Source organism: Somniosus microcephalus, chromosome 4 (genome assembly GCF_052327205.1).
Source record: "Somniosus microcephalus isolate GS21.2 chromosome 4, FLI_Smic_1.0, whole genome shotgun sequence".
In the NCBI taxonomy this organism is placed as follows: Eukaryota; Metazoa; Chordata; class Chondrichthyes; order Squaliformes; family Somniosidae; genus Somniosus; species Somniosus microcephalus.
In genome coordinates this window covers 49,816,040-49,838,051 of record NC_140990.1, presented here as the reverse complement: position 1 = coordinate 49,838,051, position 22,012 = coordinate 49,816,040, and the positions used below count along the sequence as shown (strand labels likewise).

Here is a 22,012-nt window from a genome sequence, read left to right as displayed (position 1 = left end):
ACATCTTCCTTTCTTTGAGGATCTGTGTGAACTTGCTGGTGACTCAGCCGGTTGGATGAACTCTGAAACCTCTTTGCACAGTCAGAACATTTAAAGGGTCTCTCATTAGTTCTGGGGCAGGAGGGATCTGGTTAACAGTGATCACAATGTCATTAGGTTTAAAGTAGTTATGGAAAGGGACAAAGAAAAATCAACGGTGAAAATACCCAGCTGGAAGAGAGCCAATTTCAGTGATTTGAGAAGGGATCGAGCACGGGTGGACTGGAAACAAAGATTGTCCAGGAAAACAGTGAATGACCAATGGCAGGCCTTCAAGGCTGAGATAGTTCGGGTACAAACCAAGCATATTCACATAAGGAGGAAAGATGGAGCGTCCAAAGCTCGAGCTCCCGATGACAAAGGATATCGAGGTTAGAATAAAACAGAAAAAGGAGGTTTACGACAAATGTCAGGTACAGAATACAGTCAAAAACCAGGCAGAATACAGAGAGTGCGGGGGGAAATTGAAACAGGATATAAGAAGGGCAAAGAGACAATATGAGAAAAGATTAGTGGGTAACATAAAAGAGAACCCAAAAATCTTCTATAAACATATGAAACGTAAAAGGATAGTTAAAGGAATGGTGGGGCCGATTAGGGACCAAATAGGAGCTCATCATACGGAGGCAGAGGGCGTGGCTGAGGTACTGAATGAGTACTTAGCATTTGTCTTCACAAAAGAAGAGGATGAAGTTAATGTCGCAGTAGAGGAGGGGGGAGTAGAGAAATTGGATAAAAATGGATAGAAAGGAGGTGCTAAATAGGTTGTCATCACTCAAAGTTAACAAGTCACCCGGTCCAGATGGATGCATTCTAGATTGCAGAGGGAAGCTAGGGTGGAGATAACAGAAGCTCCGACCACAATCTTTCAATCTCCCTCAGATATATGGGAGTGGTGCCAGAAGACTGGAGGATTGCAAATGTTACAGCCTGTTTAAAAAAGGGGAGAGGGATAAACCTGGTAACTACAGGCCAATCAGTCAAATGTCAGTGATGGGTGAGCGACTAGAGACCATTGTCAAGGACAAAATTAATTCTCACTTGGAGAAGCATGGGTTAATAAGGGGCAGCCAGTATGGATTTGTTAAAGGTAAATCGTGTCTGACTAACCTGATTGAGTTCTTTGATGAAGTAACAGAGGGTTGATGAAGGTAGTGCAGCAGATGTTGTATATATGGACTTTCAAAAGGCATTTGATAAAGTGCCACATAAGAGACTTACTCGGAAAATAGAAACACAGGGAATTAAAGGGCTGATGGTAATTTGGGTATATAATTGGCTAAGGGAGAGGAGACAGTGAGCAGTGCTGAGGGATGTTTTTCTGACTGGAGGGAAGTATGCAGTGCGTTCCCCCAGGGGTCGGGATTAGGACCATGACTTTTCTTGTTATATATAACTGACCTGGACTTGGGTATAGGTGTACAAGTTTGAAGTTTACAGATGATACAAAACTTGGCAACGTAGTAAATAGTGAGCATAGTAGTAGCAGACTTCAGGAGGACAGAGACAGACTGTGAAATGAGCAGACACAAGGCAGATGAAATTAAATGAGGATAAGTGTGAAGTGATGCACTTTGGGAGAAACAACAGGGAGAGGCCGTATAATCTAAATGGGACTATTTTGAGGGGGTGCAAGAGCAGAGGGACCTGGGGGGCCATATTCACAAATCTTTGAAAGTGCCACGGCAAGTTGGTGAGGCGGTTCAGAAAGCGTATGGGATACTTGGCTTTGTAAATAGGGCCATTGAATACAAAAACAAGGAAGTTACACTAAACCTTTACAAATCACTAGTTAGGAACATAGGACAGGAGGAGGCCATTCAGCCCCTCGAGCCTGTTCCGCCATTCAATGAGATCATGGCTGAACTGTGACCTAACTCCATACACCCGCCTTTGGCCCATATCCCTTAATACCTTTGGGTAACAAAAACCTATCAATCTCAGATTTAAAATTAACAATTGATCTCGCATCAGTTGCCATTTGCGGAAGAGAGTTCCAAACTTCTACCACCCTTTGTGTGTAGAAGTGTTTCCTAATTTCACTCCTGAAAGGTCTGGCTCTAATTTTTAGACTGTGCCCCCAATCCTAGAATCCCCAACCAGCGGAAATAGTTTTTCTCTATCTACCCTATCTGTTCCCCTTAATATCCTGAAAACTTTGATTAGTTGACCCCTTAACCTTCTAAATTCCAGGGAATACAACCCTAATTTGTGTAATCTCTCCTCGTAACTTAACCCTTGAAGTCCGGGTATCATTCTGGTAAACCTACGCTGCACTCCCTCCAAGGCCAATATATCCTTCCTAAGGTGTGGTGCCCAGAACTGCTCACAGTACTCCAGGTGTGGTCTAACCAGGGTTTTGTACAGCTGCAGGGTTTTGGCCTCAGCTGGAGTCTTGTGTACAGTTCTGGGCACCACACTTTAGGAAGGATGTCAAGGCCTTGGTAGGAAGGATGTCAAGGCCTTGGGGAGGGTGCAGAGGAGGTTGACCAGGATGGTACTAGGGATGAGGGACTTCAGTAATGTGGAGAGATTGGAGAAGCTGGGATTGTTCCCCTTAGAGCAGAGAAGGTTAAGAGGAGACCTAATAGAGGTGTTCAAAATGATGAGGGGTTTTGATCGAGCAAGTAGGGAGAAACTGTTCACTCTGGCAAGTGGGTCGGTAACCAAAGGTCACAGATTTAAAATAGTTGCTAGAAGAACTAGAGGGGAATGAGGAGAATTGTTTTCACACAGAGGGTTGTTAAGATCTGAAACGCACCATCTGAAAGGATGCTGGAATCAGGTTCCACAGGAACTTTCAAACAGTAATTGGACGTGTACTTGAAGAGGACTAGTTTGCAGAGTTCTGGGGATAAAGCTGGGGTTTGGGACTAAATTGGACAGCTCTTTCAAAGAGCCGGCACAGACACGATGGGCCGAATCACCTCCTTCTGTGCTGTTAGATTCTATGATCAGTGTGAACACGCTGGTCTCTCTTAAGACTCTTAGAGCTTTTAAAGCTCTTCCCACAGTCAGAACATTTAAAGGGTCTCTCGTCAGTGTGAACAAGCTGGTGTGACAGGAGGTTCAATGAATGAGTGAATCCCTTCCCACACATGGAGCAGGTGAATGGCCTCTCACCAGTGTGGAGGAGCCAGTGTCTCTTCAGCTCCCCGGAGCTTTTAAAGATCTTTCCACAGTCAGAACATTTAAAGGGTCTCTCGTCAGTGTGAACACACTGATGTGACAGCAGGCTGGAGTGCTGAGCGAATCCCTTCCCACACACGGAGCAGGTGAATGGTGTCTCTCCAGTGTGAACTCGCTGATGTGCCAGCAGGTGGGATGACTCAGTGAATCCCTTCCCACACACGGAGCAGGTGAACAGCCTCTCACCAGTGTGAACTCGCTGGTGTCTCTTCAGCTCCCCGGAGCTCTTAAAGCTCTTTCCACAGTCAGAACAGTTAAATGGCCTCTCATCAGTGTGAACAAGCTGGTGTGTCTGCAGGTTGGATGATTCAGTGAATCCCTTCCCACATTCAGAGCAGATGAATATCCTCTCCCCAGTGTGGAGACGCTGGTGTTGCCTGAGCTCCCAGGGGATTTTAAAACTCTTCCCACACTCAGAACATTTAAAGGGTCTCTCATTAGCATGAACTCGCTGGTGTCCCTTCAGCTCCCCGGAGCTTTTAAAGCTCTTCCCACAGTCAGAACAGTTAAATGGCCTCTCATCAGTGTGAGCTCGTTGTGTTGCTTCAGATACTGGGGGTTTTTAAAGCTCTTCCCACAGTTAGGACACTGAAATGGTCTCTCATCACTGTGAACAAGCTGGTGTCCCTTCAGATCCCGGGGGCTTTTAAAGCTCTTCCCACAGTCAGAACATTGAAATGCTCTCTCATCAGTGTGAACAAGCTGGTGTCCCTTCAGTTCCCCGGGGCTTTTAAAGCTCTTCCCACAGTCAGAACACTGAAATGGTCTCTCCCCAGTGTGAACTCGCTGGTGTGTTTGCAGGTGGGATGAACAAACAACTCCCTTTCCACACATGGAGCAGGTGAACGGACTGTCCCTGGTGTGACTGCGCCGTTGAACTTCCAATGCAGACGGGGAACTGAATACCTTCCCACCGTCCCCACCTTTACCCTGTTTCTCCCCGGTGTGACGGTGCATGTGTCTCGCCAGGTCAGGCGATTGGCTGAATCCGCGTCCACACACCGAACACGTGTGCGGTTTGTCATCGCTGTGATCGTTGCTTTCTCCTTCCATATGCAAAGGCCGATGATATTCAGGTCCGGATGAATTGAGTGACTCTGTCAGATCTTGACGTGCTGTTTGGTCTGAGCTTCCCGCCTGTAACTGCTCCACTTCTATAACCCTGTAAATTGAGATCAGAAAAGGATCAGAGGCAAACTGTTGTTTAATTTTCCCCTTTCCGACCCTAGGGGCAGTGAAGCTGATTTTCAGGCTCCAGCTGCTGCACAGGTTGGTTGAAAGGATCAGCAGTAATGGCGGCTGCAATACCCACAAGCCCCCGCGCTCCAGAAAGCGCTCTGTTGACTCTGAGTCCCGCGCATGCGCTCATGGCCCCTGCGCTCTCCCTCCTGCTCCACAATCACCCGTCCTGATCTGTCTGCAACGTGCATGCTCAGCGCACAAAACCCCACGGTTGGAACATCGGGTGCACATGCGGAGCGGCAACATCTGGTACGCATGCGCGGCTCAGGTGGGGGCGAGTCGGTGTTTCACCTCAGCCGCCAGGGAGGTGCACATGCGCAGGACGACCCAACATTCTTCCTGTCAGCAATCGCTCCCTCATTTCTTTAATAAAAACAGAAACTGCTGGAAATACTCAGCAGGTCAGGCAGCGTCTGTGGAGAGAGAAACAGAGTTAACGTTTCAGGTCGATGACCCTTCGTCAGAACTGCTTTTTCTTTAGTGTCAGCCTGTGGCTCAGTTGGTAGCACTCTCATCTCTGAGTCAGAAAGTTGTGGGTTCAAGTCCCAGCCCAGAGACTTGAGCACAAAAATCTAGGCTGACACTCCAGTGCAGTGCTGAGGGAGTGCTGCACTGTTGGAGGTGCCGTCTTTTGGAGGAGACGTTAAACTGAGGCCCTGTCTGCTCTCTCAGGTGGACGTCAACAATCCTATGGCCCTGTTTTGAATAAGAGCAGGGGAGTTATCCCTGGTGTCCGAGCCAATGTGTTTATCCCTCAATCAACATAACAAAAAACATAGATTATCTGCTCATTATCAGATTGCTGTTTGTGGGAGCTTGCTGTGCGCTAATTGGCTGCTGCGTTTCCCACATTACAACAGTGACTGCACTTCAAAAGTACTTAATTGTCTGTAAAGCACTTTCGGACGTCCGCTGGTGGCGAAAGGCGCTATATTTTGGGAGGAGGTTGTTCTCTTTGGAACCGAGGATGCTGAGGGGAGACCTGATTGAGGTGTATAAAATTCTGAGGGGCCGAGATAGGAAGGATCTATTTCCCTTGGCAGAGGGGTCCACAACCAGGGGGCGTAGATTTAAAGAAATTGTTCGGAAGTTTAGAGGGGAGTTGAGGAGAAATGTTTTCACCCAGTGGGTGGTGGGGGTCTGGAACTCACTGCCTGACAGGATGGCAGAGGCAGAAACTCTCATCACATTTTAAAAGGTACTTGGATGTGCACTTGAAGTGCCGCAACCTACAAGGCTACGGACCAAGTGCTGGAAAGTGGGATTAGTGTGGATAGCACTTAATCGGCCGGCATGGACAAGTTGGGCTGAATGGCCTCCTTCTGTGCCATCATTTTTCTGTGATTTCTGTGATATAAATGCCTTCACTGGTCTCACCAGCGACCTCTTCTGGCTGATTGAGTCGAGAGTCTGCGTATGCGCACGCGGGACGGCTGTTTGGGCCGAGTCCGGCACAGCGACCCCACCCGGTCAACAAGGGTAATGGTGTGGAGATGCCGGAGTTGGACTGGGGTGGACAAATGTAAGAAGTCACATGACACCAGGTTATAGTCCAACAGCTTTATTTGAAATCACAAGCTTTCGGAGCGCTGCTCCTTCTTCAGGTGAAGTGGAGAAATGCATAACGACACAGCTTATATAGTCAGAGAATCATGTCAGGTGTTTACAGGTAACCTTTCCAACTGCCATTTATCACACCTCGGCAGAGAGATAATCACAGCAGTCAAAGGTGTGAATGGTGTCCAAACAGGTCAGTCAGGGAAACATTACATCAAAGAACAATGAGGTGGGGTCACAAGGGGTCAAATATTGCAGATGCTGGGGTCTGTATGAAAAACAAAAAGACAGACAAAAAACATTTTTTTTTTTTGGCTGGAAATCACAGCAGGTCCGGCCGCATCTGTGTAGAGAGAACAAGCCAATGTCGACTCGAGTCTGGATGACCCTGCATCAGGTGGGGTTACATGTAGCGTGACATGAACCCAAGATCTCGGTTGAGGCCGTCCTCATGGGTGCGGAACTTGGCTATCAGTTTCTGCTCGACGATTTTGCGTTGTCGTGTGTCTCGAAGGCCACCTTGGAGAATGCTTACCCGAAGATCGGAGGCTGAATGTCCTTGACTGCTGAAGTGTTCCCCGACTGGGAGGGAACACTCCTGCCTGGTGACTGTTGCGTGGTGTCCGTTCATCCGTTGTCGCAGTGTCTGCATGGTCTCGCCGATGTACCATGCTCCGGGGCATCCTTTCCTGCAACGTATGAGGTAGACAACGTTGGCCGAGTCACATGAGTATGTACCATGTACCTGGTGGGTGGTGTCCTCACGTGTGATGATGGTATCTGTGTTGATGATCTGGCATGTCTTGCAGAGGTTGCTGTGGCAGGGTTGTGTGGTGTCGTGGTCGCTGTTCTCCTGAAAGCTGGGTAATTTGCTGCGAACGATGGTCTGTTTGAGATTAGGTGGCTGTTTGAAAGCGAGTAGTGGAGGCGTGGGGATGGCCTTAGTGAGGCGTTCGTTGTCATCGATGACATGTTGAAGGCTGCGAAGAACATGGCGTAGTTTCTCCGCTCCGGGGAAGTACTGGACGACGAAGGGTACTCTGCTGGTTGTGTCCCGTGTTTGTCTTCTGAGGAGGTCTATGCGATTTTTTGCTGTGGCCCGTCGGAACTGTCGATCGATGAGTCGAGCGTCATATCCCGTTCTTACAAGGGCATCTTTCAGTGTCTGTAGGTGTCCATCGCGTTCCTCCTCGTCTGAGCAGATCCTGTGTATTCGCAGGGCTTGTCCATAGGGGATGGCTTCTTTAACGTGGTTAGGGTGGAAGCTGGAGAAGTGAAGCATCGTGAGGTTGTCCGTGGGCTTGCGGTAGAGTGAAGTGCTGAGGTGTCCGTCTTTGATGGAGATTCGTGTGTCCAGGAATGAGACTCATTCTGAGGAGTAGTCCATGGTGAGTTTGATGGTGGGATGGAACTTGTTGATGTTATCGTGTAGCCTTTTCAGTGATTCTTCGCCGTGGGTCCATAGGAAGAAAATGTCGTCGATGTATCTGGTGTATAGCGTTGGTTGGAGATCCTGTGCAGCGAAGAAGTCTTGCTCGAACTTGTGCATGAAGATGTTTGCGTATTGGGGTGCGAATTTGGTCCCCATGGCTGTTCCGTGTGTTTGGGTAAAGAACTGGTTGTCGAAGGTGAAGACATTGTGGTCAAGGATGAAGCGGATGAGTTGTAGGATGGCGTCTGGAGATTGGCTGTTGTTGGTGTTGAGTACTGAGGCTGTGGCAGCGATGCCGTCATCGTGGGGGATACTGGTGTAGAGTGCCGAGACGTCCATCGTGGCGAGGAGTGTTCCTGGTTCAACTGGTCCGTGGGTGCTGAGCTTCTGTAAGAAGTCTGTAGTGTCGCGACAGAAGCTGGGGGTTCCCTGTACGATGGGTTTCAGGATGCCCTCGACATATCCAGAGAGGTTCTCACACAGGGTTCCGTTGCCTGATGCGATAGGACGTCCAGGTGTGTTGGCTTTGTGTATCTTTGGGAGGCAGTAGAAGTCTCCCACGCGGGGAGTACGTGGGATGAGAGCATGTAGGATGCTTTGAAGGTCTGGATCGAAGGTTTTGATCAGTCTGTTGAGTTGGCGGGTGTGTTCTTTGGCCGGATCTGCAGGTAACTGTCTGTAGTGTTCCTGGTTGTCCAGTTGTCGGTATACTTCTTTGCAATAGTCCGTTCTGTTCTGTATGACGATGGCACCTCCTTTGTCTGCTGGTTTGATGACGATGTTGCGGTTGGTCTTGAGAGCGTGGATGGCGTTGCGTTGTGCTCGGGTGACATTCTGGACTGTCTTGTGAGTGCAGCTGATGAATCTGGCATTGATGCATCTCCTGACAGCTTGAGCATACATGTCAAGCTTAGGGCAGCGACCCTCCGGAGGGGTCCAATTTGACTCTTTCTTCTTCGGTTGCTGCACTGCGGATCCCTCTGTCTCCTGTTCCAGATCATTGATTGTCTCATTGGGTTCGCTGCTGACATCTTGGGATTTGTGGAAGAATTCCCGGAGCCTCATTCTCCTGATGAATTCCTCTGTGTCTGCCGCGAGACCGATGGGGTCCATTTTGGTGGTGGGGCACCTCTGGGTAATAACCGCGCATGCCCAGAGGAGACCAACCCCCTCCCCCACTCGGAGCTGCGCCTGCGCACTCGGATCCTGTCGGACGGAATCGGCGCGGGGCATTCCGGGGAAAGGCCGTGGTGTCGGTTGCAGAGTCGCGATCGGTGACGCAAAGTGAGTTTTCTCCGCTCCAATTGGGTGGAGAATCGCGCGGGGTGGGGGGAGGGGTGGATCGGGAGAGAATAAAGAGTAATAGAAAAACCTAAGAGTCCGCGAGGACCCGGACCGAGCGGCGTCAGTTGGACGGTGATGGTGATCTCCTCGGGGACACGTGACCCGGTCCCGCGGCCTGATTGACGGGAGCTTCCGACCAATAGGGAGCAAGCGGGGTGGGGCTGGAGGACCGAGCCGGCGGCGGGTCCTCCAACCAATCGGGGAGCCTGAGGGGTGGGACTAGCGCCGGCTGATTGTCTGATCGGCAGGGCAGCGAGTTTCTCCAGTCCCTTGTTCAGGGCCCGGGGCCAGGGGAGGCTGTGGGCCTTTATTCCCCTTATTGGACACAAGGCTCTTTGTCTCACAACACACTGGCTCAGGTTTTAATAGAGACTTTTTAAATTCATCAATGAAAGTAGATAAACCCCGTGCTTCTGTGGAACAAACTTTCTAATATTTTATATAGAATCATAGAATGGTTACAGCACAGAAGGAGGCCATTTGGTCCATCGAGCCTGTGCCGGCTCTCTGCAAGACCACTTCAGCAAGTCCCACTCCCCGCCCTTTCCCCGTAACCCTGCAAATTTCTTTACATCAGGTACTTATCCAATTTCCTTTTAAAAGCCGTGATTGAATCTGCCTCCACCATCCTTTCAGGCAGTGAATTCCAGATCCTAACCACTCACTGAGTAAAAAAGTTTTTCCTCATGTCGCCTTTGGTTCCTCTGCCAATCACCTTAAATCTGTGTCCTCTGGTTCTCGACCCTTCCGCCAATGGGAACAGTTTCTCTATCTACTCTGTCCAGACCCCTCATGATTTTGAACACCTCTATCAAATCTCATCTCAACCTTCTCTGCTCTAAGGAGAACCACCCCAGCTTCTCCAATCTATCCACGTAACTGAAGTCCCTCATCCCTTATCCCTGGAACCATTCTTGTAAATCTTTTCTGCACTCTCTCTGAGGTCTTCACATCCTTCATAAAGTGCAGTGCCCAGAATTGGACACAATACTCCAGTTGAGGCTGAACCAGTGTTTTATAAAGGTTCATCATAACTTCCTTGCTTTTGGACTCTATGGCCTAGAAGTTGGGTTGGTAGCACCGGCGCTGAGCACCTAAAGAGACCTAGAATTGGGGCGAAGCCCTATGTTGGGGCGAACGCTATGAAGATAGCGCCAACTCAGATATTGACTATACATTTAGCGCCTGCGCTAAGTGTTTGCGCGCGCCCGCGAGCGCAAGCAGCTCATGACGTCATTTCCGTGTGCAACGCCTTTTAGGAGCGCCTGAGCGCATATTGGGTGGCGCCCGGAGCCTTAGCGCCCAGCGCTATTAGTGACAGTTCGAGGGAGGGCTAACAGGCCCTTCTCAGAGTAGGGCGGCGCTATTTAAAGGGGACAGCTCTAGTGCAGAGTCTTCTGCCACTTGGCTGCTCATTGCGATCGCTGGTAGAGAGAGTTGGCGAGCTAATGTGGAGCGGAGTTCTGGGAATTTAGCTTTACAGTACTTGGGACCTTCAACCCTGTCCGAAGCACTTGCAGCACTACACCTAAAAGCCTTTTGACCAACTGGCATCGGAATGGGAGCTTGTTTGGAGGGCGACGGCCTCATCGCCCAACACTGTGAAGGGGCAGAGAGATGGCGGGAGAGAGGGCCGGGATTGGCCAGAATGAGGAGGGGCAATGGAGGTTGGCCAATCCGATGGGATGCTGCGAGGGTCTTTAGGCAGCAAGTGACAAGCCTTGACATGTCGGAGGAGCAGTGTTTGCAAAGGCTTCGAATCTGGAGGGACATTGTTACTGATCTGTGCCACCTGCTTGGTCAGGATCTGCAGCCGCGTGAACGGTGCAGAACCTCTGTCCGTGATGGCTAAACTGACTGATGGCCTCCATTTTTATGCCAATGGATCCTTTCAGTCAGCCATTGGGGACAATGCGACTGTCGCTCAGGCTGCAGTCCGCTGTTGCATCCGGCAAGTGACAGATGCCCTTTATAGGCGAACGCGTCAATTCATTACCTTCCCTCGGACCCTGCACAAGCAGGCGGAGGAGGAGGAGGAGGAAGAGCAGGCGGAGGAGGAGGAGGAGGAGGAAGGTGGAAGGGCTGCTGAAAGTGGAAGGTCCATACGTCAGAGGCTGCTCTGGACTCATGTCGAGACCCCTGTGGCGGAATGATGAGAGTCTTAACTCATGTGCACTTTGGATGTTTGAGGGCCTCTGAATGCCAGCATCACTGAAAGTAGTCACATGCACCATGCAACATTGAAACTTCTGTTTATTGACACAAAAGTCTTTTATTACAGCTAAACAACGTAATGTGAGCAGAAACCATAACTTTCAAAATAACTGTGAACTGTTCGGCAAAGCCGCAAAACTCAACAAACCTTCTGCAAATATAACAGCAGGTGAGGGTGTCCATGAATTTGGACAAACAAACGTCTCAGCACCTCCCTCTACAACTGGCCCCTTGAGGGAGAACGACTTTCGTGCCCGCCCCCTTCCCTCCCTGCTGCTCCAACGTAATTGGACCCCAGTGGCGGGCTCAAGGCTGGGGGACGCTTGCTGACTGTCTGGAAGCGCAGAAGCCCCTGAGGGACGGCTTGGCTGACCTCTGGGCTTGGAGGGTGTGGACGCAGGATGCTTGCTGTGACCATGGCTGGAAGCAGTGTGGCCTGCAGGTGGTGGCAGCTGCAATGCAGGCGTCCCAGCGCTGGCATGTGCAATGGTCTCCTGCCGAGAGAGGACACCTGCACCATGGTCGGACGACACACTGGCTATCTGAGGGGAGCAGCTCGGCTCATCCGCCACAATCGCATGCTCCACTGATTCCTGGCCTTGTACGGGAGTGGAAGGGCCCGGGGTGATCCTATCTGATGCAGAGAGGGTGGCTGCAGTGAGAGATCGCGTTGCGTCAATCTGGCTGTGGAGGAGCCCAGCAAGTGACTGTGTGGCAACAGTGAGGACCTGTGTGCCAGGTGCCAGTTCTTCGGAGAAGGCCTGGACAGTTCTTCCCATGGCTTCGGACAAGGCAGGTGCCGACCGCTCCACTGCCTCGGATAAGCCCTGCACAGACCTTTCCAGGGATTGTCCGAAGCCCTGAACAGTCCTTTCCATTGCCGACTCAAAGCCGTGGACAGTCCTCTCCATTGTTGGGCCGAAGCCCTGGATAGTCCTGTCCATTGTGGCCCCGAAGCCCTGGATAGACCTGTCCATTGTTTCCCCGAACACCTGGAGAGACCTCTCCATTGTTGCCCCAAAGCCTTGCAGAGTCCTCTCCATTGTTGCCCCGAAGTCCAACATACTCCAAGCCAATGAATCTATTGACTCAGGCATCTTCTCCACTGCAGCCATCAGCTCCGTGTGTCTGACCCGGGCCTGTTTGCTCATCTCAGCCAGGCGATGGACCTCATCTGCACTCTGTGCAGCAGTCATGACGACCTGCCTTGCCCTGCGGGGAGACGGTGGCCGAACTTGCCTATCCCCCGTGCGTTGCTGCATGCCGCTTGGTCCGGCAACTGGTTCATCCTCAGAGCCACCCCTCCTCCCCCCCAGGGGACTACTATCCCCAGTCTGCAGATGTCTCAGCTCCCCGGATTCTGCAGCGGCTGGTCCGGATTCCTCCTGGTCCTCGCCTCCGGTGGCATTGGCACTGGCAGCTTCAGCGCGTTGAGCCCGAGTTGGTGCTGCTTCATCTGAAAGTGGGAGGTGGAAGAGTGGCTTTAGCAAAAGGACAGCTTTGCTGAAAGGCATGCCAGATTGCGGCAAGGCTCTGACATGGCTGCACACTGAGGATGCATGCTGGCGGGGGGACCAAGTGGAAGGCAACAGGTGAAAAAGGTGAGAGTCTTACCCTCGCTGTCGGTAATGGGGTCGGCAGATGCAGAGGTCACAGGACCAGACAGACGTCCTCCAAGTATCTGGTGCACTCTCTCCTCCAGATCCGTGAGAGTGACCACTTGTGCAGGTCTGCCACCGGTTCGACGCTGCTCCTTTCTAATCTGTGCCATCTTGGACTGCAGGGGAAAGAAGGGGAGGTTCTGTTACACGATGCCTTGAGACCTCATCGCATGCCCCCCATGGTGCAAGAGCCCTTACATGAGGCCTTGAGACCTCATTGCATGCCCCCCATGGTGCAAGAGCCCTTACATGAGGCCTTGAGACCTCATCGCATGCCCCCCATGGTGCAAGAGCCCTTACATGAGGCCTTGAGACATCTGTCCATGTGTGTGCCCAGAAAGGGCCATGGGTGCATACTGACAGATGGCCATTGGTGCATCATTGCAGCAGGGTGCCCGAAGTCAGCTGCAGATGGAGGGAAGCACAAGTTTGCTAAACCATCACTCACCCTAACGATTCGTGTGAGGTCGTTGAATTTCTTCCTGCACTGAACAGGGGTCCTGGTCGCCATGCTGCTGGAGTTCACCCTCACAGCAACCTCCCTCCAAGATCGTCGATAAGCCTTCTGATTCGGCCTCTTGCCATTATCTGGATACAGGACCTCTCGACGGTGTTCAACTGCAGCCACCAAGTGGTCCAGAGCCTCAGTGCTGAAGCGCTCTGCTCTCTGCCTAACCTTCTCCATGATGAACAAGTTTGTACCGCCAGACAAGGGCGAGCACCGAATCTGAGGCCTGCAGGGCGTTGGGTGTTGAAGCTCAGGCTGACTGACCCACCCCTTTAAGAGCCGGCCGGCGCCTGGAGGTCTCGTGCTTTCCCGTAATTGAGTTCACCTGCGCTGCGCCCGTCCGCGTCAAAATTGAGTAGCGCCTGACCTTTTGCGCCTTAAGAGCACCATGCAATGGCTGATTTAGCGCCTCAATCCCCTTTGGGGGCGATGCAACCCAATATCGCGCCAGGCGGCGATAAGTTTTGTCTGGCTATAAATTTTGCGCATCGCCAGTTCTAACGCCTCAAGCGGGGCTATACCCAATTTCTAGGCCTATGCCTCTAAAACCCAGGATCCCGCATGCTTTTTTAACTGCTTTCTCAACCTGCCCTGCCACCTTCAACGATTTGTGCACACATACCCCCAGGTCTCTCTGTTCATGCACCCACTTTAGAATTGTACCCTTTAGTTTATGTTGCCTCTCCTCGTTCTTCCTACCAAAATGTATCAGTTCGCACTTTTCTGTGTTAAATTTCATCTGCCATGTGTCCGCCCATTCCACCAGCCTGTCTATGTCCTCTTGAAGTCTTATCACTATCCTCCTCACTGTTCACTATACTTCCAAGATTTTTGTCATCTGCATATTTTGAAACTGTGCCCTGTACACACAAGTCCAAGTCATTAATATATATATCAAGTAAAGCAGTGGTCCTAGTACCGACCCCTGGGGAACACCACTGTGTACCATCCTCCAGTCTGAAAAACAACCGTTCACCACTACTCTCTGTTTTCTGTCACTTAGCCAATTTCATATCCATGCTGCCACTGTCCCTTTTATTCCAGGGGCTTCAACTTTGCTGGCACTTTGTCGAACGCCTTTTGGAAATCCATGTACACCGCATTAACCGCATTGCCCTCATCAACCCTCTCTGTTACCTCATCAAAAAACTCAATCAGAATCAGAGCGGCCGGGCCCGACGGACGTGCGGCCAGGGCCTCGGCACCAGGAAACCCAGGGTGCAGCGCCTCCCCCATCCAAGCCGCCGCTTCCCGGTTTCTTCAGCCGGTTCCACCGAATCCGATTTGGGAAAAGGACAGGAGCCAGGCTCCCAGAATGGCCCGCGGCCCCGGGGAGCATGCGCACTCTCAGCGGGGAAATCAGCGCCTTGGATAGAGCAGTTTCTGGGGCGCGGGGAATTGTGGGTGCTGCGGCCGCCATTAGTCAGTGGCTGTTGGGAAGTGTTTTATTGCAGGCTGACGGAAGGTAGGTCCCTGGCCGCCTGTGTAGGTCTTTTTGTTGCTTCAGTTTGAGCTGGAGTGGAGATGGAGGAGAAGCTGCTGGGTTTAACCCCCAGTACTTCTGAGCCCAGGAGGACCCAACAATTTCCAATGTGGGACTGTCAAGGGAGGTGGATTCTGGGGGAGATTAGGTTGTTAAACAGGCACTGTCCCTACAATGTAAAAGAGTATTGTTTTAGGAACAAGTAGGTGGCATAGTGGTTAGCACTGTTGCCTCACAGCGCCAGGGACCCGGGTTCGAATCCGGCCTCGGGTGACTGTCTGTGTGGAGTTTGCACATTCTCCCCGTGTTTGCGTGGGTTTCCTCCGGGTGCTCCGGTTTCCTCCCACAGTCCAAAGATGTGCGGGTTAGGTTGATTGGCTATGATAAATTGACCCTTAGTGTTAGGGGGACAGGGTGGGATATGTGTTGGTGTAGGGGTTACAGGGATCAGGTGGGATATGTGTCGGTGCAGGCTTGATGGGCCGAAATGGCCTCTATCTGCATTGTGGGGTTTCTGTAATTCTGTATTTCTGTAGAGGCTTTTAATCCAGTTTACATATACAGATTTGTTTTAATTCATTCTTGGGATGTGGGCGTCACTAGCAAGAGCAGCAAATATTGCCAATCCCCAGTTGCCCATTGAGAAGGGGGTGGTGAGTCGCCTTCTTGAACTGCTGCAGTCCGTGTGGTGAAGGTACTCCCACAATGCTGTTGTGTAAGGAGTTCCAGGATTTTCACCCAGTGATGATGTAGCAATGGCGATATATGTCCAAGTCAGGATGGTGTGTGACTTGGGGAACTTGGAGATGATGGTGCTCCCATGCACCTTCTGCCTTTGCCCTTCTAGGTACTTGAGGTTGCGGGTTTTGCAGGTTCTGTCAAAGTTCTGGTCGAGTTGCAGATGTATAAAGTCCATCTCCTTCAACCCCTCCCACTCCCACCTCTCTCTCTCTCTCTCTCTCCTCCCATAGAGGCCAGAGGCCCAGACCAGGTGGCAGATTCCCTTCCCCGAAGGACATTAGTGAACCAGTTGGGTTTTTATGACAATCCAGCAGTTTTCATGGTCACTTTTTTCGAGTGCCGGCCCCACAAATGACCAGATTCATTGAGCTCAATTTCACAACCTGCCTCTTTAGTGGGTTCTCTCTCACACTCCCTGTTTTAAATTCATTTTACAGGGTATTAGAAGGGGAGGATTTGCAGACGGGAAACTCAAACCACACATCACGTCAAGATCTGACAGTCACTCCATTCATCAGGAACTGAATATCATCGGCCTTTGAATATGGAAGCAAAAAGCACCGTTCAGAGTGGGGAGAAACCGTACACGTGTTCTGTGTGTGGACAAGGCTTCAGCTAATCCTCTGGCCTATCGAGACACAAGCACATTCACACCGGGGAGAGGCCATTTACCTGTTCTGAGTGTGGGAAGGGATTCACTCAGTCATCCCACCTACTGAGACACCAGCGAGTTCACACTGGAGAGAGGCCATTCTCCTGTCCTGTGTGTGGGAAGGGATTCACTCAGTCATCCAACCTGCTGACACACCAGCACACTCACACTGGGGAGAGGCCTTTCACCTGCTCCGTGTGTGGGAAAGGATTCACTCAGTCATCCACCCTGCTGACACACCAGCGGGTTCACACTGATGAGAGACCTTTCAACTGCTCAGACTGTGGGAAGTGCTATAAAGGTTCCGGGGAACTGATATGTCATCAACGTGTTCACACTGACGAGAGACCGTTCAGGTGCTCTCACTGCGGGACTGGGTTCAGGCAGGCATCTGATCTTACTGTACACCAGTGCACTCACACTGGGGAGAGGCCGTTCACCTGCTCCGTGTGTGGGAAGGGATTTGTTCAGTTATCTACCCTGCTGAAACACCAGCGAGTTCACACTGGGGAGAGGACATTCACCTGCTCCGTGTGTGGGAAGGGATTCACTCAGTCATCCCACCTGCTGAGACACCAGCGAGTTCACACTAGGGAGAGGCCATTCACCTGCCCTGAGTGTGGGAAGGGATTCGCTCAGTCATCCCACCTGCTGAGACACCAGCGAGTTCACAAGTGACTGCAGGGGTTGGATTCTGTTGTTTTTGCTGCTGTGAATCACATCCAGGACTGAACCATGTTCATTTTGACAGTTGGGGTTTGTTTCTGCAGATGTTAATAACTCCTGTAACCTGGCTAGAGTTTAATATTCTGGATAGATGTCAAATAAATCAGCTTTGTTTTAAACACATTGTTGTAGATTTTTGTCTTTCCCACCTGAGTGTTTAGCATCACCTGGCTGGAGCTCAGAAAGGACAATCTGGGGGAGGATCGTATGGTGGGAACAGAACTTCAGCCTGGACACAGTCCTTCAGGGCCACACTGAGAGGGGCAAACGGCACTTTGGTCTTTCTCGTCTCTCTTCACTGACAGCAAAGGCTCCGTGTGGGTTAATCTTGAGGCCTGTGAGAAACGTGTCCCAGCAGCTCTCTGCCATGGTTCAGAGCTCCTAGGCATGGAACAGAAGGCTCCTTTAGGAATGTACCCCAGTGCTTTTTTTTTAATGGCCTTATTGACCTGTGTTGTTACTTTTAATGATTAGTGTATCTGTATCCTTGGATCCCTCTGCTCCTCCAGCCCATTTAGACTCTTAGGGGAAAATTCAGTGGCCCCCCCTTTGGGTCGCTAATGTCGCCGGGGCTAATTTTAGCGCCCCGAAAAAGTTAGCGCCCCTGTGCATTAAATTCAGTGGTCGTGCCCCAGGCAGGAGGCGGGGTGCTACTGGAAGCGCTCCCCTCCCTCTTGGGGCGCTACCAGTGAATTTTGCCGTGCTTCATGCAACAGCACCACGCCCGTCGGCACATAGCACCGTGTCATAGCAGACCTCCCTCCCCGATTAAAGGGGAGGGGCCTAGCACTGCGCACACCGGGGCCCTGCTGGACCACCGGGGAGCGGGGTGTCGGATCAAGAGGAGCGCCGGGCTGAGCGATCACGGCCGACACCCCGAAGAAGAAAGGGGAAGGGGGCAGGTGCTGGCAGTCGGCCAAAATAAAAAGTTGCCGCCCGATATCTGCCCTTTAAGTGGCGCCGCCGCGGCTGCAGGAACAACCCCAGACCCTGTCGGACATATGGTCCGGCGATAGGTCAGGGGTCACAACCCAAGGTTGCAGCCGGGCGCTGCGCATGGCGATGACGTCATTGTCGGCGGTGCAGTGCCACGGGGCGCTACCGGCTACCGCCACCGCTAACCTCCCGCTGAATATCGCGGGCGGCACAAAGCAACCCAATTTCACCCCCTTGTTGTCCAAGTAGTGAGTGGCCTCCTTATTCTTCCCACCAAAACACACCACCTCACACTGATCTATAGTGAAATTAATTTGCCAATTACATGCCCATTCTGAAATTTATTAATGGCTTCTTGCATTTTGTCTTCCTCAGTATTAACTCTACCTCCCAATTAGGTGTTATTGACAAATTTTGAAATTGTTCTTCTGATTCCCGAGTCCAAATCGTTTATGTAAATGGTGAACAACAGTGGTCCCAGCATCAATCCCCGTGGAACACCACTTCCCATCTTTTGTCAGTCTGAGTAGCTACTCCCAACCCCTACTCTCCGTTTCCTGTTTTGTAACCAGCTTGCTATCCATAACAGTTTGTAAGATCGACAAGATAACCCAGCTCAGGCCGTGTGGAGTGAAGGGCCAGGCAGCAGAATGGATGGAAAGCTGGCTACAGAACAGAAATCAGAAGGTTGGAGTTAAGGGAAGTTTGTTGTGATCTTTCCATCCATTCTGCTGCCTGGCCCTTGACTCCACACGGCCTGACCATGATCATCTTGTAGACCGTACATACTGCAGACACAGTGCACCGGTGGTGGAGGGGGTGGATATTGAGTCCTGTGGCAGGGGCGCTGATGAAGTGGATTTCTCTGTCCACGAGTTTTGAGGCATCGCTAGTGGCGTTTTTCACCACTTTCCACCTTGCTGCCAGTTTATTAAAGCCATTAACAGCCGCTCGGGTGGGACACACCAATAAATGAGGCCTTGTTTCCCTCACAATGACAGGCCTGAGCCCGAGTTAGAAAACATTTAGTAATTAAACCAGACTGGGCGGGGCCTGAGGTGCGAGTTAGTAACGGAAAATTGGTGGCCAGCGTACTTCACACCAGGGCTGAGGACCCGGGGACTCAGGTTTCTGCATCATTTATTGATTAATTTCGTTTATTGCCCAATCTCAATCAGACTGGCGGGTCATCTTGCTGTCCGGCGGAGGCGAGGTTCCCCAGTGGAGGGCTCTCTACGCGGGGGTCCTTCCCTGCACCATTGGGGATCTGGGGTGGAGACTGTTGTAAGGAGCTGTCGTGTGCACAGTTTTTAAGCTCCTTTCTGGACTCCAAGGTCAGATGTGTTTTTTGTGGCCTAGAGGAGTCCATGGGCCGTGTATATATTCAGTGTGAGAGGTTGCAGCCCCTGTATAGTTACCTGAAGGGGCTGCTCCTCAACTCTTGGTTACACTTTAGCCCCACGCTCCTAATCTTTGCCCGCCCGGTGCGGAGGGGGGTGGGTAAGTCGGAGGATCATCTCCTGGACCTGCTCTTGGGCCTGGTGAAAACAGCAATTTGTAGGCCCAGGATGGGCGGGCCCATGGGGGGTCACTCTGGCTGCCTGCCTCTCTCCCGTGGTCTTGTCCCTGCCCGGGTGGCCCTGGAGAGGGAGCAGGTGGTGTCCACCGGTTCACTTGATACCTTCCTCGACCAGTGGGCACGGAAAGTATCAAGAGGCGATAATCGATCCTCACAATCACATTGTGATGTAATTATTAATTGTGTGTGTGTCACAAATACATTCCTTCTATTTTGATACAAAAGCTCTACTAGACATGTTAAACTACTAGTTATTTAATCAGGGCTGCAGCTGCTGAAAGGTTGACTGTACTGAGGTTTGTGGCCAGAGCTGGCAGACGTGTTGTTCTGAAGTCTGATGTCTCACACCTGAAGAGTCTGTTTATCTCGTATAATAGCAAAATACTGCGGATGCTGGAAATCTGAAATAACAACAGAAAATGCTGGAAACACTCAGCAGGCCAGGCAGCATCCGTGGAGAGAGAAACAGAGTTAACGTTTCAGGTCTGGGACCCTTCATCAGAACTGGAAAAAGCTGGAGATGTAACAGATATTAAGCAGGTGCAGAGACAGGGGGTGGGGCGGGGGGGAGGGAGGGAGGAGGAAGGAATTGAAAGAATATGCTGTGAAAATGTTGCAAATGGGGATGGCAAAATCATACTGCATGAAAAATGGGGGCAGGGATTATTACCTGAAATTGTTGAACTCAATGTTGAGTCCGGCAGGCTGCAAAGTGCCCAATCGAAAGATGAGGTGCTGTTCCTCGAGCTTACGTTGAGCTTCATTGGAACAGTGTAATAGGCCGAGGACAGAGAGATCAGAGTGGGAGTGAAGCGGTGAATTAAAGTGACAGGCGACTGGAAGCTCAGGGTCACCCGTACGGACTGAACGGAGGTGTTCCGCAAAGCGGTCGCCCAATCTGCGTTTGGTCTCCCCAATGTAGAGGAGACCGCATCGTGAGCAGCGAATACAGTATACTAGATTGCAAGTACAAGTAAATCGCTGTTTCACCTGGAAGGGGTGTTTGGGGCTCTGGACAGTGGGAAGGGAGGAGGTATAAGGGCATGTATTGCATCTACTGCGCTTGCACGGGAAGGTGCCAGGTGAAGGAGAAGGGCTGTTGGGGGTGATAGAGGAGTGGACCAGGGTGTCACGGAGGGAGCGGTCCCTTCGGAATGCTGAAAGGGGAGGTGAGGGGAAGATATGTTTAGTGGTGGGATCATGTTGCAGGTGGCGGAAATGACGGCGGATGATCCGTTGAATGTGGAGGCTGGTGGGGTGAAAGGTGAGGACAAGGGGAACCCTATCATGGTTCTGGGAGGGAGGGGCAGGGGTGAGGGCAGAAGTGCAGGAAGTAGAATGGACACGGTCAAGGGCCGTGTCAACCACAGTAGAGGGGAATCCTCGGTTGAGGAAAAAGGAAGACATGTCGGAAGCACTGGTATGGAAGGTGGCATCGTCAGAACAGACGCAGCGGAGACGGAGAAACTGGGAGAATGGAATAGAGTCCTTACAGGAAGCGGGGTGGGAGGAAGTGTAGTCCAGGTAGCTGTGGGAGTCAGTGGGCTTGTAGTGGATGTTAGTCAAAAGCTGATCGCCAGAAATGGAGACGGAGAAGTCAAGGAAGGGAAGGGAAGAGTCAGAGATGGACCATGTGAAGGTGAGGGGAAGGGTGGAAATTGGAAGTAAAGTGAATGAACTTATCTAGTTCAGGGCGAGAGCAGGAAACGGCACCAATACAGTCATCGATGTACCGGAAAAAGAGGTGAGGGAGGGGACCTGAGTAGGACTGGAACAAAGAATGTTCCACATATCCCATGAACAGGCAGGCATAGCTAGGGCCCATGCGGATTCCCATAGCAACACCTTTAATTTGGAGTATTATCTCGTGTTGTAATGACCTTTTTCTGTTGCCTGGTGTCAGAAATAGAAATCAAAGGGAGATGATGCCCCACTCTGTTAATCTGCATTTCCTTTCTTAATTTACAAAGATCACAACTCCATTAGTGAACAATGGATTGCCAGTCTGCCACTTTTTAGTGAGGCTTGAAAGGATTCGCTGTGAAGCTACACCTGCCCATCTGTCTGTGTGTCACTGTGTTTGGATTGTGTTAGACAACAGTCCGAATATCTTGCCTACATACATTACAATTTTTGAAATGTTAGACTGTACTTGGAAGAAGTTGAGTTTGAATCTGACAATTCTGAAATTGGGAGCTGTTAATGATTTCTGTTTTTCACATAACTATATAGTGATGTGATCAATCAAAGCAAATTAAAAGATGCTGCTATTTACTGAAAACTGAATAATTCTACAAGGATGTTATCACAGTCTTCCTCAGTATTAACTACACCCCCCAATTTAGTGTCATCAGCAAATTTTGAAATTGTACTTCTGATTCCCAAGTCCAAATTATTCATGTAAATGGTGAACAACAGTGGTCCCAGCACCGATCCCCGTGGAACACCACTTCCCACCTTCCGCCCGTCTGAGTAAATACCTTTAACTCATCCCGTCACTATAACTGGACTTGTCTCCATTCCCGTGCCGAGGGGATTGCTGTACCAGACGGGAGGGGAAACATTTGGGGACTCTCGATTCTCCACCAATTCCCATTCCCCTTCTTTCTGGCGGATAATGGAGGTGCCACTGTGTGTAATGTGCAAGTCAGTAAGAATTGTCAGTGAGGATTAATCAGCACTTTCTAATTGGAGATGTTAATCAGTGGA

At 50.9% G+C, this 22,012-nt stretch overlaps 1 pseudogene; it reads left to right on the top strand.

Moving 5' to 3' along the window:
• The window catches only part of LOC147118832 (uncharacterized), a 60,899-nt pseudogene extending 42,794 nt beyond the window's left edge, over window positions 1–18,105 (top strand).
• Window positions 18,106–22,012: the final 3,907 nt, after the last annotated feature.